This window comes from Bos grunniens, chromosome 21 (assembly GCF_055505025.1).
Source record: "Bos grunniens cultivar Pamir isolate PY7600 chromosome 21, Bosgru_T2T1.0, whole genome shotgun sequence".
Taxonomy (NCBI): domain Eukaryota; kingdom Metazoa; phylum Chordata; class Mammalia; order Artiodactyla; family Bovidae; genus Bos; species Bos grunniens.
The window spans coordinates 11,966,676-11,981,490 of record NC_141185.1 but is presented as its reverse complement, the minus strand read 5'-3'; the positions used below and the strand labels follow the sequence as shown (position 1 = coordinate 11,981,490).

The 14,815-nt window shown below is 50.9% G+C and overlaps 2 protein-coding genes across 5 annotated transcripts in view; one reads left to right on the top strand and one right to left on the bottom strand.

Annotated features, from left to right (window-relative positions):
* Positions 1-13,411, bottom strand: part of ASB2 (ankyrin repeat and SOCS box containing 2) — a 48,527-nt gene extending 35,116 nt beyond the window's left edge. The window contains exon 1 of one of the 2 annotated variants that reach the window (XM_086363138.1): positions 13,273-13,411. The gene's annotated coding sequence lies outside the window, so the exon portion shown is untranslated. Of the gene's footprint in view, positions 1-4,294; positions 4,402-13,272 lie in introns of those variants that run through there. The other variant, XM_086363142.1, reaches the window with a different exon arrangement.
* Positions 13,245-14,815, top strand: part of CCDC197 (coiled-coil domain containing 197) — a 37,973-nt gene continuing 36,402 nt past the window's right edge. For 2 of the 3 annotated variants that reach the window (XR_015149445.1, XR_015149446.1), the window contains exon 1: positions 13,245-13,653. The gene's annotated coding sequence lies outside the window, so the exon portion shown is untranslated. The remainder of the gene's footprint in view (positions 13,654-14,815) is intronic. The other variant, XM_086363145.1, reaches the window with a different exon arrangement.

Sequence of the window (14,815 nt, the reverse complement as noted above, 5' to 3'; positions counted from 1 at the left end):
TTGGGCTTGGCCTTGTAGCTTGCTCTGGACAGTGAATATTGGTGGACATGATAAAGCAGCCAGTTGACACGCGCATGGGCAGTGGCACTCGCTCCTCTGCCAGCTCCAGGACTCCCCCCGGAGCCATTGCCCTTTAGCTGGGCCCCAGAGTGAACTCACTTGGGGCAGCCTTAGCCCAACCCGCATAGAGGAGCTGTGTCCAGTGGGCCTGCAGCCTGAAGCTCAGTAGCCCAGCCTGGCCTGGCCTAGATCAGCCCATCGACCTGCAGACGCAGAACACCAGAATAAACTCTTTTTTTTCCCCTTGTTTTGGCTGCACCAAGTAACTTGTGGGATCTTAGTTCCCTAACAAGAAATTGAACCCCTGCCCTCCTCATTAAGATCATGGAGTCCTAACCACTGAACCACCAAGGAATTCCTGAGAATGAATTCTTATTGGGGGTGCTGTGTTATGTAGGATTCTTGTGGCTCTAGATAACTGATACTCAAAAGACTATGCCAGGCACTTCACAAAGAAAAGAGCTAAATGGCCAACCACCAGAGGTAAGGGCACTTCACTTCCTAAGTATCTGGGGAGAATGTAACTCAAGACTCCAATGTAATACCGCTATATACCCACCAGAATGGCTCAAGAGAAGATGGGAAATGATGAGGGTTAGAGAGGATGTGGAGAAACCAGGATGCTCCCTACTCCTGGCAGGAGTGTCAAAATGGGATGACATTTGCTAATGCTGAGCATATTTATTTCCTTTGATCCTCAAATCCCCACTCCAGGCTCTACGTCCGAGACTTGTGTACAAAAAGGCAAGTTCAAGAATATCCATAGCAGCACTGTTCATAATAACCCCGTGGAAACTCCCCAAATGTCTATCAGCATTTGAATGGATTACTACATTCTGGTATATTCACGTGATTTGAAACACTCAAATCGCCGCTATACACAATAACAGGATGAGTCTCATGAGCCAAACTGAGCAAAAGAAATCGGATAATAAAGAATATACACACACCATTCAACTTGTATAAAGTTCAAGAACAGGCAATGGAGAGTGATTACCTTTAGGAGTTAACAAAGTGAGAAGGACCATGAAGGGGGCCGGTTACACGGTGTTTTTTTAAGACTTTTTTTTGATGAGGACCATTTAAAAAGTCTTTGTTGAGTTTGTTACAATTTTGGTTCTGTTTTATGTGTTGGCTTGTTGGCCCTGAGGCATGTGGGGCCTTAGTTCCCTGACTGGGGATCGAACCTGCACCCCCTGCATTGGATGGGGAAGTCCTAACCACTGGACTGCCAGGGAAGTCCCCTGTATTTCTTGATCTAAGTGGTTTACTATCGGTTGGTTCCCTTTGAATCCTTGGAGCAATTCAAGTGATCTGTACGCTTCTCTGTGAGTACATTATACCACAATAATATGTCTACTTTAAAAGTATATAAGATTGGTTCTCTATAAAGGATTGTGTTTGGGCCTCATCTCAGACCCATTGCGTCAGAATCTCTGGATTCTGGTGTGTGGCCTGGGTGTCACTCTTTTTCTAAGAGCTCCACGGGGGACTGGGGACCATCACTTGGCAGAATGAGCGGTGATAAAGCACAAGTCGGGTAGGGGAGCACCATCCGGGGTGGAGGAGGGGCAAGGGATGAGGACACGGGCTGAGTCCTTGGTAAATATTCTTCCCATGACTGTCACCGGGGCTTACCTGGTAGCTGATGTCCATCAGCAGATGAATGGATAAGAAAGCTATGGTACATATACACAATGGAGTATTACTCAGCCGTTAAAAAGAATACATTTGAATCAGTTCTAATGAGGTGGATGAAACTGGAGCCTATTATACAGAGTGAAGTAAGCCAGAAGGAAAAACACCAATACAGTATACCAACGCATATATATGGACTTTAGAAAGATGGTAACAATAACCCCGTGTACGAGACAGCAAAAGAGACACTGATGTATAGAACAGTCTTATGGACTCTGTGGGAGAGGGAGATGGTGGGAAGATTTGGGAGAATGGCATTGAAACATGTAAAATATCATGTATGAAACGAGTTGCCAGTCCAGGTTCGATGCACAATACTGGATGCTTGGGGCTAGTGCACTGGGACGAACCAGAGGGATGGTATGGGGAGGGAGGAAGGAGGAGGGTTCAGGATGGGGAACACATGCATACCTGTGGCGGATTCATTATGATATTTGGCAAAACTAATACAATTATGTAAAGTTTAAAAATAAAATAAAATTTAAAAAAATAAATAAAATAAAGTAAAAAAAAAAAAAAGAATCTACCTGCCAATGCAAGAGACTGGATTTAATCCCTGATCTGGGATGATCCCTGGAGAAGGAAATGGCAACCCACTCCAGTATTCTTGCCTGGGAAATCCCATGCACAGAGGAGCCTGGAAGGCTACAGTCCATGTGGTCCCAAAGACTCAGACATGAGGTAGCGACTGAACGTACACACACACACATACACACAATTACTGTCACAGCCCTAAGAGTAACAACTGTTGGCCTATAAAGTTCCACCTGATCTCCTACCTCTACCATTATTATTATTTTGCAGCAGCAACAACATCAGTTTTGCTTATTGTATAAATAGCTCAAGACTGGGAATCAAAGAGACTTGGGTAAATTTCCCAGCTCAGCCATGAGCATCTTCGTCTCTTGGGCCCTTGGTTTTTCCATCTGTTAAATGGCAGGATGGACTAGATCCTGCCCTCTGTCACTGGCACTGTGCAGCCAGGTGGTCCCCACAGCCGTCTGGGCCAGACCCTGCTTCCCACGCCTCCCTTGCTACCCTGTGCCTAAGGTCCCTGCCTTGGCTTTTCCAGGCCTGGAGTCCAGCTCTACCCCTGACTTGGAACAAGGCAGAGACTCAGTAACTGTGGTGCTACCTGACCAGAAGTACAGACGCCCAGTGCCTGGCCTGTTTTGATGCCTCCACCTGCGGGCATCCCTCTGCTCCAGGCCAGTGGCCAGGGGGGAGAGCACTGGACTAAGAGTCAGAGACCTGAGTTACAGTCTCCAAGTCGATGCTCAAGTGCTGTGTGACCTCAGCCACATCCCTGTCCCTCTCTGGGCCTCAGTTTTCCTGAGTTACAGTCTCCAAGTCGATGCTCAAGTGCTGTGTGACCTCAGCCACATCCCTGTCCCTCTCTGGGCCTCAGTTTTCCTGAGTTACAGTCTCCAAGTCGATGCTCAAGTGCTGTGTGACCTCAGCCACATCCCTGTCCCTCTCTGGGCCTCAGTTTTCCTGAGTTACAGTCTCCAAGTCGATGCTCAAGTGCTGTGTGACCTCAGCCACATCCCTGTCCCTCTCTGGGCCTCAGTTTTCCTGAGTTATAGTCTCCAAGTCGATGCTCAAGCGCTGTGTGACCTCAGCCACATCCCTGTCCCTCTCTGGGCCTCAGTTTTCCCATTGCAAAAGGAGGGTTTTGGCTAGAAGTCTTCCAAGGGCTCTTCCTGTTCTAAAATTTCTGCAGCTCATTGAGATGTTTGGTCAGCTCTGTGCTAGTGAAGCCCAAACTCTTTGTCCCTGGGGGTCCCTATGGCCACGTCAACAAATTCTCCATAGGTATGGAGCTTAGCAGGGGGAATAGGGACCCAGGTAGGAGTGGAAGGATCTCAGATCTGAGAGTCAGGAACTCTAGGTCTAGTTTCAATTCTTCAACTTACTAGCTTTGTGACCTTGGTCAAGTCACTTCCCCTTCTGGGCTTCAGCTCCTTTATCAGTAAAAATGGGAATGAGACAACACACTTCACCACGTTGTGGGAGCCATACCTATGCTGGGTAGGTGCGGGCAGTGGGGAGGAGACCCCTCCAGTCCTTCACCCCAAGATAGCCATTGGCTCTGCAGCCTGCTGTGGGTGGTTCAGAGGCACCTGGACAGCACTCAGCTCCAACAAGCACCCCTTCCCTGACCAGATTTCTAGGAAGGCGAGGGCAGCTAGGTGATGCCACCTGGAGCTGCCATCTCCTGCAACTAATGCCAGACTCCCCAATCCCCCATCCCCCACCCCCATGGGTGAGATGCATCTAGAGACTTTCCCTTTTATCATTTATCTCATGGCATTGCCTTGACAACAGCCCGAGAAAGTAAGAACGTTTTTTGTTGAATTAACTTACTAAATCTTCTGCATCCTTGAGCCTTCCACCAGGACTTGATGTCCCTACGTACTTGATACCCACACATGGGTGTGATGGATGAAGCAATTACGATTCAGAAAGGGGAAGGGAAAGGGTCGCATGAGGACAGGCAGCTGGAACATAGGGCTTTGGAGCCCAAGCTTCCTACCTCAAAGCCAGTGCTCCTTCTGGGAATTTCAGGGACACGGATCCAGGTAAGCAGCACTCACGGGGTTCTGAGCAGGTAGGGATAATATTGCCATCCTCCTCCAGCCTGGCATCTGCACAGTGGGCACAGTGTCAGGCTCTCAGCCCATGCAGGGGAAGTTTCCCAGATGGGGGTTGACCTTGAAGGTTCTTGAAGGAGAGGAGCTTCCCCATCTTCGCTGTGGGACCTGACATCTCTTGATTTTCCCATTGAGATCCTCAGTCTGTCTGTGGCCACACCACCCTAAACAAGCCCAGTCTCATCTGATCTCGGCCTAGTTAGTACTTGGTTGGGAGAGCCTCAGCCTTGAGTAAGTTCCCCACCTTTAGAAGCCTCATGTGCAAAAACAATGTCACTGGTAAGGACTGTTGTGAGGAGGTGGTGGTAGAATTAAGAGGGCGCAGGCGTAGCGGGCCTAGCACGGGACTCGGCTGTTGGTGTGGAAGCCTGCGATGCCCGGTTGCTTCCCCGTCACTGGGCTTCCCCGTCACAGGCTAGGGCTGCTGCCGAGGACACGGGGGTGTCTCCCCGAGGTGGTTGGGACTCCCCAGCCTTAGCCTGAGGGGCTGTTAGGGAACAGCCTCTGGGGACACTGGCTGGGTTCAAATCACAGCTTTGCCTGTTATTAGAAGTTGAGTTACTCTACCTGTTTAGTTCAGTTCAGCTCAGTTCAGTCGCTCAGTCATGTCCGACTCTTTGCGACCCCATGGATTGCAGCACACCAGGCCTCCCTCTCCATCACCAACTCATGTTTGAGTAGTTTACTCAAACTCATGTCCATTGAGTCGGTGATGCCATCCAACCATCTCATCCTCTGTTGTCCCCTTCTCCTCCTGCCTTCAATCTTTCCCAGCATCAGGGTCTGTTCCAATGAGTCAGTTCAGGTAGCCAAAGTATTGGAGTTTCAGCTTCAGCATCAGTATTTCCAGTGAATATTCAGGACTGATTTCCTTTAGAATGGACTGGTTGGATCTCCTTGCAGGCTAAAGGACTCTCAAGAGTCTTCTCCAACACCACAGTTCAAAAGCATCAATTCTTTGGCACTCAGATTTCTTTATAGTCCAATTCTCACATCCATACATGACTACTGGAAAAACCATAGCCTTGACTAGATGGACCTTTGTTGGCAAAGTAATGTCTCTGGTTTTTAGTATGCTATCTAGGTTGGTCATAACTTTTCTTCCAAGGAGCAAGTGTCTTTTAATTTCATGGCTGCAATCACCATCTGCAGTGATTTTGGAGCCCCCCAAAATAAAGTCAGCCACCGTGTCCACTGTTTCCCCATCTATTTCCCATGAAGTGATGGGACCAGATGCCATGATCTTAGTTTTCTGAATGTTGAGCTTTAAGCCAACTTTTTCACTCTCCTCTTTCACTTTCATCAAGAGGCTCTTCAGGTCTTCGCTTTCTGCCATGAGAGTGGTGTCCCTACAGTGAGCTTAATAAGAGCACCTGTTTCATGGCAGAGTGACGGGGGGGTGAGGAGGTGAAGTCCTGGGTGATACCCTGCCCCTCTCTTGTCCTCAGTTTCTCCCCATCTTCGTGTTGCTCAGCTTGATTTCTGAGGCCTCGGCTTGGGGGCTGGGCCACCTTCTGGGCCTGCGTCCAGGAAAGAGGCCAGCGGTCTCACAGGACCCTCTGGGAGGCTGATTGAGATAAAAATAGCCCTTTCCCAGGGAAAGTGAGAGTGCAGTGGGCCCTGCCAGTCAAGCTAGGGGCCTGCGGAGGGAGCAGTGTTTGAGCGTGGCCCATCCAAAGCCAGCTTGGAATAGGGGAGACCGAGGCTTCCGGGGGCCCCTCTTTTCCTCCTTTGTGGGTCCCCAAACATTGGCTCCAGGGGAACCCCCACCTCTCCTAGGTGGCATCTGTAAAATGGGGGTAACAGTTGCTGTGATGGGGATTCTTGTGTTAACACAATAAAGTACTCAGCACAATGCCTGGCCCATCCACAGTCGGTGCTCTTCCAAGCTGGGCCTCAGTTTCTACACCTGTAAAATGGGCATAGAAACATGGGCTTCTTGCAAGACTGAAGTGAGGATTAAATAATAGCATTTGAAAAGTGGTCCTTCTTCCTCTGGTTCCTTCCCCTCCCCACAAATCCAGGCTCCCTGACAGCCAGGGTCTGCCTGGGAGCCGGCAGGGGCCTGGGTTCCCACAGATGGGGTGGTGTCTTTGTGGCTGTTTGGGGTGGGAAGAGTGGCTTCTTGATGTCTTAGTAGAAATGGGCTGGGAGCATGGCTGGGAGTGTCAGGGACAGGAAAGGGCCTGGCAGGCATCTTCCAGGGCACCAAGCTCGCACTCTGCTGGGGACCTGAGTCAAAGGTAAGAGCCCAGATAAGCCACTTCCAGCCCTCCGCTCATCTGCCTTCCCTTTCCTTCCTCGTCCACTCACTATCTGTCCCAGATGCCTTCCTGTGGCTTCACCAGGAAGCCTCCCCGATCTGATGGCTGAGGAGCCCTGAGCTGCCTCAAGGGCACCCCTCCTCTCCTAGTACTCTGACTGCCCTCTGTGGGCCTGGCTCCCTGGGGAGTCCAAAGGTGTCCATAGAGCAGGGCCATGTCACATTCATGCCATAACCCAAGGACCTAACCCAAGGCCAGGTACCCAGTAGGTACTTAATAAATGTCAGACGGGCAGGTGAATGAATGATTGGGTCAAACCTTGGAAGCACAGCTATGGTGAGAAGACTCTGCTTTTGGTAGAGAGCATGACCGCAGATGTCTGACTGCCTGGGTTCAAAGCCAGCTCTGCCACGAGCTGGCCGTGTCATGGGAAGCAGGTTGCTCCCACCCCTTCTGCCTCACTTTGCCCTTCTGTAAAATGGAGACATAGCAGCATCTGGTCTACAGAGGTACAGTCAGACGAAACAAGGTGACATGGAAAAACATGGATAAACAGGGGGCAGGCCACTTAGCACGTGGCCAGCAGCCCAGGAAAACCTGCTAACACTAGTCCACGCTCCTGAGATGCTGTGATTCTCTGCTCTGACTCATTCCTGCCCAGATGCTGTCACCTGGAACTCCTTCCCGGTTGGCAGTTTCCGTGTGAGCCGCTTTCCCCTCAGCTGTGATTAGGAGGGACATTAGTCCAGGCAGCCCCGTGGGACCCTGTTGGGAGGGCCCGGGGGTGAGTAACGGGCTCAGAGCTTGGGAAGGAGGGAGATCGTCACGCCCTCCCCAAGCCCAGCCTGGGTGCAGGATGGATTCTGCCCACCACTTCCAAATCCCTCACTCCCCAGGGCCCCTCCCGCCACCTCCTCCCTTCCTGCGTATATGACCTTCTGTCCTGGGAACTTTGGAAGGACCCACAGCCCGTCCCACTCCTTCTAATCCTGGGTTTGAATTCATGTGTGAGGTGACCGCCTACAAACAACAATAGAGGGTGTCTAGTGAGCACTTATTTCCTGGAATAGGGCTGGCACGTAGTAAGGGTAGGATGAGTGTTTCAGGCAGGGTCGACTTACGTGTTTTAGGTATGAGTGTGGACTGTCTGAGTCAGCTCTTATGCAAAGCGCTGTGTTTCAGACGCTGCAACAAGCACTGGGAGAACCACAGCCCTAAAGCCTCCCCTTGCAGTTAATTTACACTCTCCTGAACGTTGTCTGCTTGAGCCACGTGGTAGATATATGATGAGGGTGTTTTTTGTTCCCATTCTACAGATGAGGAAACTGAGGCAAAAGCAGGGCAAAATTGACAAAGAAGAGACCAGAGGCTACATCTTCTGACTTCACACCTAGTCCTCATCCCATGTAACCAACAGATTTTAGTCATTTTGTAAGCTTTGAATAAAGGGCCAGGTTAAACTGAAGGCTATATATATATAAACACACACACATACGTATACATTCAAAGGGGGCTTCCTTGGCTCAGATGATAGAGTATGGCTGCAATGCAGAAGACCTGAGTTCAATTCCTGGGTCGGAAAGATCCCCTGGAGGAGGAAATGGCAACCCAGTCCAGTATTCTTGCCTGGAGAATCCCATGGACAGAGGAGCCTGGCGGGCTACATTCCATGCGGTCGCAAAGAGTCAGACAGCACTGAGCAATTAACATTTTCACTTTCGTATATTAATATATTATAAATGTACATACATATATGTTACATGAGTATATAATTGTCTATCGATGTATTCCAGGGCCTCCCAAACATTCCATGACCTTAGTCTGAGGCAGTCCTAACCTCTGACTGCTTGGTGAGCCTGGGGCCGTATGAGGAAGTGAGGAATTGGCCTGGACGGTTTCTTGGCCCCTAGGGTTCTCAACCCCACTTCTTGTGAAGCCCAATAAGTTTATGAAGCTTAATCTTTCTGATCTGCTGTTGCCCCAGATCCGGAGGGGTCCTGGGAAATCTGAGGAAACACTTCTAGCTGGAGACTCCTGTTTGTAAAACATTAAAGCATCTCTTCCCTTCTCGGGTCCTAAGGCTTTAAAAGCTAAACCATAGAAAAGGCTGGTGCTCATACCACTATGTATAGAACAGATGAACAACAGGACCTTCTGTATAGTACAGGGAGCTATATTTAATATCTTGTAACGACCTATAAACGGAAGAATCTGAAACAATACATATATCGGGTTAACCAAAGAGTTCGTTTGGATTTTTCTGTAAGATGTTATGAAAAAAGTCTACTGAACTTTCTGGTCAACCCAATATACGTGATTAACTGAATCACTTTGCTGTACACCTGAAACATCATAAATCAACTACACTCTAACTAAAAAAAAAAAAAAAAAAAGCCGGTGCTGTGTGTCCCTGCACCATTTCCTGGCCAATTTCACACACTGCACCTTTTGACTTTCTCAAGACCCCTGCACTGGGGGAGGATTCTTCCCATTGCCCAGATGGGAAGACTGAGACCCAGATTGTAAGTGGTAGAGAGCCCCCCCTGCCCATGTTTTCATCAGACTCTCTGACACTGAACGCTTAGGGCAGTGGGCAGGGGTTAGTCTGGAAGTCTCTGCTAAGGGCTGACCTGGCCCTGGTGGGAGCGGGAGTGGAATCCGGGCCATCTTGCTTGGCCCCCAGAGGGGCCCAGGTTAGAGCCCCAGGGTGGGCCTTTGCAACCGGCAGTGCTGACAAGCCTCTGGCTGCTGGCGTCTGGGGCCTCACAACTGTTAGGATTTGAGCCTTTGTTCAGACTCTAAACCTCTAAAGCCCCTCCCAGCTCTTCTGATCTCAGAAACTTTGATGCTGGTGACATACACACTCCTGGCTTCCCTCGGGAGCTAGGACTCTAGATTTCTGAGGCTGCATGAGGGTTGTTGGAGGTTACTGAGCTGACCTGTTACTAAGTAACCTGTTGAAGGTTACCTGACCACTGCTGACCCATAGCCCAGGAGGGGAAACTGAGGCCCAGAGACAGGGTTCGACCAGCCCAAGCCATCAAGGAAGGAGGTGACGAACAGGGATTTGAACGTGCCCAAAGCTACATCCGCTCCCACGCCACCACGCCCCCAGACCCTCTGTGTCCAGCGTACACAGAGGAGTCCAAGACTGTCCTAAACGAGCTGAGCACCGCTTGCCAACCTGAATCAGGATGAATCGCTCATCAGGGCTTAGGACCCTGATGACATTTTAGAAGATTATGTATTGATTGTTGCAAACTGCAGGCAGAGGCTACCCCCAAAACAGGGGGAGAGAAATAGGGGGAGGGGGAGACAGGGAAGAAGAAAAAACAAGGGGGGAAAACCTCTTTCCTCTTTTTTGTTGGAAAATATTCCATTTTCCAAGGAGAAGCACATACTCTGCACAGGCCTAAAGGCCCACAGCCTGAGGCGGGGCCATGAGCACCAGCTAAGAAAAGCATCAGTGAATGCCAAGTTTCCATTTTATATCTTTGGGTCCCATGCTATTGAGTCCCCAGGCCCCGTGGGTCACCTTCTGCTCAGCCTCCCAAGTGGAGGACGTGTCTCTTACCTCCCAGCCCTGAAGGGGCTGGTCCTGGCACAGCTAGCCCCCTCCCATGCCCCTCCGGGCCCACCTCCTCACTTTTTCCTACAGCAACGGCTCGGCGCATACAGGTCTGGCACGTATGGAGTACTCGAGACCCCTGCCCCGGTTTCTGCCCAGGGCTTAGCGAATGCCAGGCTTTGCCTTGTGCCAGAAGCCTGGGCTGGGGATGAGAAGGGGCCGGGCTCCCTGGTGTAGGTCTGAGCCTCTGATCACTGTTGCTCCAGCCCTCGCACGTAGCCAAGTATGGCTTTGCATGCTAAATTGCTTCAGTCGTGTCCTACTCTTTGCGACCCTAGGGAGTGTAGCCCACCAGGCTCCTCTGTCCACGGAATTCTCCAGGCAGTGGGTTGCCATGCCCTCTTCCAGGGGATCTTCCCCACCCAGGGATCGAACCCACGTCTCATGTCTCCTGCATTGGCGGGCAGGTTCTTTACCACTAGCGCCACCTGGGGAGCCCAAGTATGGCCTTGCCCAGCCCTATTGTGGGCACCCGGAGGACATGGACTCTTTCTCATCTTGACCCCTGGGTGGTAGAATGTTCTGGAAGCTCTAACTCTAGGCTCCAGAAGCGAAAATCTCAGGTGGGCAGGGGTGCCCTCCCAGAGCCCTCTCTCTCCTCACCCAGCCTAACCACATGCAGGGCTGGCTGGAAATCTTTTATTCGAGATCACTCCAAAATCAGCTAGGATCCTTCTCCTTTTGGTTTTTTTTTGTTGTTTGTTTGCTTGCTTTTGTTCTCCTGCCTTTGCTTAAATCTTTTTCTTTTCCTCCCTCTACTTTCTCTGTCTTTTCTACCCCTCTTTTCTGTCTCCTTTTTTTTAAACAATTCAGGCAGGTTAGGAATCACCTAACTTCTGTATGGAAAATCTCATGAACAGAGGAGCCTGGTGGGCTATAGTGTCCATAGGGTCATGAAGAGTCAGACACAACTGAGCTACTGAGCATGAGTTCTGTATTACCATCACCTTCCCGAAATGTTTTCCTCGGCCACAAAGCTCTTAACAACTCATTTATACTCCCAAGCATTAATTGGTTCAAAAGAAGGTGCTGAGGATGAGAAGTAAAGAAATAAACAAGTCCTGTGACAGCTGCCCGCTCCAGGCGGCCTGACCCTCTTCAGCTCAGCAGTGGAAGGACAGTGGGCGGGTCCAGAGATATTTTTGTGCCTCCTCTGGGAAGACTCTTTTGGATCCAGCTTGTCCACATTGTACGGCACCTTATGATGATTCATTGGTGCCAGGACGGGTCTGTTTACTGCCGTGCTGGTGCCCTGGGGGACCTCAGAGACCATGGCTTAGGCTGTGGGCACTGGAGGCCCATCAGCTAAGAGGCCAGGATTTGAGTCCCGTCTCCAACACCTCCTAGCTCTCTGGCTTTAGATGAGACCCTTAAGCTCTCGGGACCTCAGTTTCCACCTTTGGGAAATGGGAGTGACCATCGTCTCTAATTCATGCTGCTCAGGAGCAGAGTCAGTGAGAGGAACTACCGCAAGCGCTGGGCCAGCGCCCGGCTCACGGTGAATGCTCAGTGAAGGCTCAGGGGTACAAGTGCTCTTATTCATTGTCAGGTCTCCAGGGGTGGATCACACACGGCCCCACCCCAAGGAGGAGGAAGAAGGTGACACCCTCCCCCCACTACCAGGCCCTCGTGGGCTGGACTGTTTGTGCACGAATGGATGATGCAACCTGGAAGGCTGCCAGGTGGTGGCAGCCACCAGTCCTGGAGGGGGCTGTGCTGTAAACAGGCCTGCCATCAGCTGTCAGGACCTGTCCAACTGTTGCAGAAGTGACTGGAGTCCGCCCCTGGCTGCCCCACTGCGCTCTGCCCCGGGCCTCCAACCGCAGAGGTCAGGGGCTATGGCTGGTGCGCTGGCCCCGCTGGCTTTGCCTGGGCACTTGTTAACTCCCTCAGCTGCTGCCTCGTGCATAAACTTTCCCATTGTCGAGGCAAGCTCTTCTATCCTGTGCCGGGAGCTCAACTTCTGCCCTGACTCAGGCCTTAATGACTTACCTAAAGGTCTCTGCCTCCCTGCTTCTTCTTTCCCCTGGCTTTGCAAGGAGCTGCCTGAAGTCAGATCCTCCCCACCGCTCCTCTGCTCAAAAATAATCAGAATGTGTTCCATCCTCTTGCCTGGCCTGGTGGGAGCAGTATCTCCCACCCCTACCCCCATTCCCGACTTCCCCTTCCAGCATCACCGCCACTTCTCACCTCCTGACCCTTTGCTGTAACCACACGGCTCTCCCTACTATCTCCCCAGACCCACCCCAGCTTGTCTGCCTTTGCCTGAGCTGATCCTCCAGCTGGAAGTCCCTGTCCCATCCACCCTCCGCCCACCTGAGACATCTATCCATCTTTTCAAAGGCCAGCACTTCCTTGAATGTGTCCTCATGTTTACACACACCCCCCTTTTCATTCTTTACGTGGTATCTTAGTTCTGTTTGCAGATTCTATTTCCTCTCCTAAACCCCAAGTTATTGCAAATACAGCTCATGGCATCCAAGGTTGCTATCACCACCCCCCCCACACACATACACACAATCCTGCCCATACATAGATGTTCCATAGACGCTCCATAAATGGCACATGAAATTAACACCCCCATGCATGAAAATATCTCTTCCCTCAACCTAAAAGCATTTCTGAAAGTCATTTGTCTGATACAGACATTGCCCAAGGCCTATAGAACCAACAATAGCATCATTGATAACTCCTTTTGCATTGCCATTTTTAGAAGTACACAGTAGAATGATATTCTGAGCAAGAATCCTCTGGAAGATTGGACAAGTACATGCAAATGGCTGATTCTCTGTGCCCCCAGTCCAAAATAAAAGTCACCAGCCTGCTTTAATAACTCAAGAGAATAGGAGAAAGAGGGAGACACACAAACATACTTTGACTCTAAGAGGCTATGAATAGACACCGCAGCAGTTAAGTCCCAGCCCGACAAGCAGTCTTTCTGCATAAGAAAGTTGAAAGCATGCATTACCTGTTAGGCTCTGAAACAAGGGTAAAATTCAGGGGTAAGAAAAAGGATTTTTCCTGAGAGTGTCTTAATTCAGAACATGCTCCCTGAGTTTGCCTTCAGCCCTGGCCCTGGGCTTCTGGCTGCTCTGCCAGGCAGTTCTGAAACGCTCTCCTTTGAAGCAGGGAGTTTATTTCGGGCCCATCGCATGACCAATGATGGCAAGCCAAACTATAAGATGTTATGAATCTCAGATTTCCTGTTTAAAGATTGCACCGAGGAAGCCGGGATCCTGGTTTCCTCCAGGCCGCGTCAATTACGGACTTGACTTCGGAGAGCATCTCGGAGCTTTGGCTCTCCCGTGACGTCATCACTTCTGATCCTTGACACGGAGGCCATATATGGGTATGTTTCTGGAACTCCCCAGGAGGGAGCGAGAGAGGAGAGAGATGCAGAGAGTAGGAGACACAGAGCTGGGAGAGAAAGCTGCAAGCAAGAGCAAGGAAGGAAGTGTGGGAGAGAGGAGAAGGGAGGAAAAGAGAGAGAAAAGAGGAAAAGTGGGAAGAAAGGATGGAGAGAGAAGAGAGGAGGAAGGAGGAGAGTCGGGGAGGCTGGGAAGGAAGAGGGGACGGAGGGAGACTGAGAGCAGTCAGGAAGGCAGGGAGGAAGAAGGCTGAACAAGAGGGAAGCGAGGATGCGCGGGTTCACTGTTGGGGCCTTTGCGGGCAGCAGGTGACAGAGCCTGGTATTTCCGGGTCCCAGGGTGGGAATCCAGCTGCTGGAGTCTGTGGGGTGGGCAGGGGAGCAAATGAACAAATAAGCCTGTGGGCAAGCCCCGTGCAGGGGCAGTGGAGCCCTTTCTCCAGGCCCAGGGAAGAAATGATCTGCTTCTGGACTCGATGGAGTGACCCAAAATGTTAGCCTCGGGTGGCAGAGACTGCATACGTAGGGCCACACGCCCTGAGCATGCACGATGCCAGGCACCCACATGCCCACGTCTGCGTTCAGATCTCAGGTTGCAGAGTGGGGGAAGCTGGAAATGTCACTTGGTCCACTCCTGTAAATGGAAAATAATTTCCATTTCAGAGACCACATCCCCTTGCAGGATATTGGACTTGTGACCCCAGAGTGTGGCTCACTTTGCATATTCCATCTGGAAATTAATCTCAGCGAGTTCAGGGAGCCCTGTAGTCGGGTCAGTGTTCTAGAGGCTGACCTGGGGCTGAGGACAGGAGGGAATGACGAGTCCCAGGCTGTCTCCCGGCTACTAGCCTCACCCTCACTTGGGAGAGTTCTCCAGGCCACTGTGGCTGATGACCCCGCAAGGTCAGTTCACACATAGGACCCCTAGGCCATGTGCCATGACAGGGATGCAAGAGAAGAGGGGGCTGTCCGGGGCTCTTTACTGTTTGGGGATTTTTCTCGGCAGAAAGAAGTTCTAGCAGGTTCCATGGAGTGCGTCCTTGGAGTCCTACTGCTTCCTTGGGATCCCTGCCAGATGTAGGGCACAGATGCCACTGCTTTCTATGTCACAGATCCCAAATCTGGCCTTCCTAGGAGGACTGGG